This window comes from Carlito syrichta, unplaced genomic scaffold (assembly GCF_000164805.1).
Source record: "Carlito syrichta isolate Samal-C Ts95f unplaced genomic scaffold, Tarsius_syrichta-2.0.1 Scaffold134519, whole genome shotgun sequence".
NCBI lineage: Eukaryota > Metazoa > Chordata > Mammalia > Primates > Tarsiidae > Carlito > Carlito syrichta.
In genome coordinates, this window is record NW_007078615.1 from 128635 (window position 1) to 133454 (window position 4820).

Here is a 4820-nt window from a genome sequence, read left to right on the forward strand (position 1 = left end):
TTTGGTCAAGGACCCACATGCACAGTAAAATTGAGTCTCAGGAAGTAAGGAGCAGATGAGATGTAAATGAGGGAAATGCCCTCAGAAAAAACAAGACAAAACCACAAATACTTAGCACCAATAACCCATTTCGGGTCCTCTTTCTTTTCTGGAGAGCTTTGTTGCTTAATAAACTCGTTCTTTCAATCATCATTTTGATGTCCACATTCCTTAAACATTTTGGTCATGGGACAAGAATGCGCGGTTGCCTGTTTAAGCTGGCAGTGGAGTTGAAAACTCCTGCAACACAGGTTGATCTACACATGTTTTCTTAAAAATTTTGAGTCATTCAACAAATAATAACTGTCTGTAATATTGACATCATGTATAAGAACAATTGTATAGGCATTATAACAATTACTTTTATGAATAGTAATCACTTAATGCATATCCTATGTTATACACATTTTATTCATTGGTTTTAAATTAATGATATTAGATAAATACATCTACATTTTTCACTGTAAAAAACTAAGTTTCCCTTACTTAAGTGTTGAGAAAAATAGTGCCCTAAATTAGACTAACTTTTTTCAACATGTAGTAACAGCAGTTCCAAGTAATGGAGAGAACTTGGAATGCAGCCAGATGAGGTTTTATAAAATGTATTCAATAACTGAAATTGTTTTCAAAACTTAAACTTTACAAAAAAAATTCACCTGCGACTTTAGATATAAATGGTATATTAATGTCTTAAAAGAAAAATGAGATTTATTAACATGAAATATTAATCTAAACGAGTTTTTATTTTTTTTCCTAACTGTTTAAATTGTATTTTTCATAAAGCACAATTGCAGTTCCTAATTTTAGGTACTGAAATTTGTAGGGCTATTTCAAAGTGTTCTTAAATATTAGAACAAGTAATATATGATATATGAAAATAAGGTGCTTCTGTTTCTCTTTTTTGCACCCAATTAAATTTATTTTTAAGGCTCTTTCCCAAATGATATAATCTAATGGCTTCACTAGAAAACCTATCCTAATACATTCTGAGAAGTTTTCCTCCCTCCCTCTCTTCCTCTTTTCTTTTTTATTAATTTCTCTTATGCTTCTGTGAAAGAAACTCTGAAGTATGAGAAATTGCTGTTATTCTCATGGTTTTGACAAGATATCGAATTAGCCTTATATTTTTAAGGCTCAATCACATTTAGTTACTAAATCATGTTTATCATGTTATAGAAAATATATTTTTAATATAAATATTTAGCAGTACTATATACTGTGCAAGTAAAATGAGATAATGATAACAGTACTATGAGTTAGAGCTACATTTATGGAGGTACTAATGTTTTAAATGCTTATTATGTCCTGCATTGTTAATATATTTATATGTAAAATTCTTGATTCTATATCTACACAGTATTTTTTTACCTGTGCCTGCTTGCACTGATAAAGGATAAAGCAGTAGCTGCTTGTACTTGCACTGATAAAGGACTTTGGCAAAGTCTCAGGGTACAAAATAAATGTGCAAAAAACAGTTGCATTCCTTTACACCAATAACAAGCAGGCATAGATCCAAATAAAAAGCACAATCCCATTCACAATAGCCATCAAAAAATTAAAATACCTTGGCACCTTCCTAATCAAAGAAGTGAAAGACTTTTACAATGAAAATTACAAAACACTGCTTAAAGAAATCCAAGAAGACACAAACAAATGGAAAAAACATTGCACGATCCTGGATAGGAAGAATCAACATTGTTAAAATGTCCATCTTAAAAAGGCAATCTACAGATTCAACACAATACCCATTAAGTAACCAACATCATTCTTCTCAGACCTGGAAGTGACAATACAGAAATTCATATGGAAACACAAACGACCATGAATAGCCAAAGCAATCCTTAGCAAAAGAAACAAAACAGGAGGTATCACAATTCCAGACTCCAAACTTTACTATAAGGCTACAGTAACCAAAACAGTCTTGTATTGGTACAAAAATAGGCACATAGACCAATGGAACAGCATAGAGATTCCGGAAGCAAAGCCTCAATTCTTCAACCAATCCATCTTTGACAAAGCCTCCAACAACAACCACTGGGAGAGATTGAACCTATTCAGTAAACAGTGCTGGGAAAACTGGCTGACCACATGCAAAAGATTGAAACAGAACCCCTATGCGTCACCATACACAAAAATTAACACTAAATGGATCAAAGACCTAAACGTAAAACCTCAAACTATAAGAATTTTACAAAACACAAGAGACATCCTTATGGAAATTGGAACTGGCAACCAATTCCTATTCAGAACCCTAAAGGCCAATACCTTAAGAAATAAGAAAGACAAGTGAGACCTCATCAAATTAACAAGTTTCTGCAAACCAAAAGAAACCATGAAGAGAGCAGTGAGATAGCCCACATAATGGGAAAAAATATTTACTAACTGTATATCTGACAAAGGTCTAACATCTAGGATCTACAAAGAATTCAAACTCATCGAAAGGAAAAAAACAAACAGCCACTTTAAAAAGTGGGCAAAAGACATGAATAAACACTTCTCAAAAGAAGATAAATGGGCAGCCAACAGACACATGAAAAAGTGTTCAGCCTCACTCATCATCAGAGAAATGTAAATCAAAACCACATTTAGATACCACCTAACCCCTATAAGAATGGCCATCATTAATAAAATAAACAACAACAGATACTGGTAAGGATATGGAGAAAAAGGAACACTTCTACACTGCTGGTGGGAATGCAAACTAGTACAACCTCTTTGGAAGACAAGGGTGGTGATTTCTGAAAGAACTAGAAATTGACCTTCCATATGACCCAGCATTTCGCCTATTGGGCATATACAAGGAGGAACTCAAATCATTCTACAAAAAAGATACTTGCACACATATGTTTGTTGCAGCTCTATTCACAATAGCAAAAACATGAAACCAACCATGTTGCCCATTGAAGCTGAACTGGATTAAAAAATATGGTACATATATACAATGGAATAATATGCAGCCATAAAGGACAAATATATGAACTTTGCAGCAATTTGGTTGGATTTGGAGTCAATCATACTCAGTGATTTATCACAAAAATAAAGAACAGAGTTCCATATGTTCTCACTCATAACTGGACCCTGAAAAATTATAATGCTATAAGAAAGCGATTGACAGTAGCGGGAAACTGTCAGGGGAGGGGGATGGGATTGGCAGCTGAGGGAAACTGCTAAGGGAGGGAGGGGCATACATCAACAACAAGGGTACCTGCATGACCAATATTTATATACCGAACCTTGAATTGTACCCCACATCTTTATAATAAAAATTTTTTTAAAAGTTTCTCAATAATCAAAATTCAGCACGTTACTGAGACATTTAATTATGCATGCTTTTGCACAAATCAGTAATATTTAATGCCATATACATTAAGTAAATATGAAACAGTATGATAGCAAAATATAATAGATTTTCAATGTATTATTTGTATGTTAAATAATTACAAGTTAATCTCTGAAGAGTTTACATAATGCATATTTTATGCTTATTAATGAGTATTACATTATGTAAAGAAATTTGCAGTTTCTATGCTAAATTTTGTATTGTCAATTTTTTTAATAACTGCCTAGATAGAATTTATATTTATCTTCTTTTTCTTCTTGATATTGTCCATACATTCCTGTGACATTTTCAGTGTATGTTAATTAATTAATTTAATCACTTATTTATTTATTTATTTATTTATTTATTTATTTATTTATTTATTTATTTTGAGTTGGAGTCTCACTCTGTTGCCCAGACCGGGGTGCAGTGGCCACTCCCGGTCACCTCAGCCTCGACCTGCTGGGCTCCGGCGATCCTTCCGCCTCAGCCTTCCGAGTAGCCGGAATTACAGGCGCATGCTACCACACCCTGCTAATTTTTTGATTTATTGTAGAGATGAGGTCTCGCCTGCCCAAGCGGGTCTCGAACCCGTGGGCTCAGGCAATCTACTCATCTCAGCCTCCCAAAGGCACGGGATTACAGACTGAGCCACCGAACCCGGCTTAATCACTTATTTACTGATTCAATAATTTAAAATAGCTGGTGGGCCTAAGACTTGATTTTGCCTAAAGTAATTTCTCACACACATATTTAAGAGAATATTCTTATCTTATAATTTTTTTCTGTTCCTATTTAAATTTGATTACTGTGATCTACCTGCTTTTATGTGTTAAAAAATTACCTGGATGGATTTCCTCACTTATCATGCTAATTCTGTCTTCTACTTATTGCTAAAAGTAATTTTTTTATAAAACACATATCTGCATAAAGACAGGTACATGAACTCCCAGTTTATTATTTGTAAAAGTGAAAAAATTCCAATTATCTATCAACTATATATTAATAAGCAATATGTGGCATATCCATGTTTTGGAATTTTTAAATAGATTACAGTGAACAAGCTATAGATACAGATAAAATTATGAGTGAATATCAAAAACAGTTAGTATTTGGCCAACTGAAAGAAGACTGACAAAAACACCACATTTTGAATAATTCTATTTATATACAACATTTCTAGTAAAGACAAAACTGTGGAGACAAAAAACAGAATAGGTTTTGCCTGGGTTTGTGACAGATATAGGGAAAGATTACAAAAGGCAAAATGGTGACATCTGAGGCTAAAAAAGGTGTTTTAGATCTGACTCTCATCATGAGCATGAAACAAACATTATGAATTTACTAATATGTGTAAAGTTTCATACTGATGATAGGCAAATATTATAGTGTAAAAGCTTTTCATCACTAACACTGTTTTTTAAAAAAACGAACCAAGAAAAAAAATGTGGTAACCAAGAAA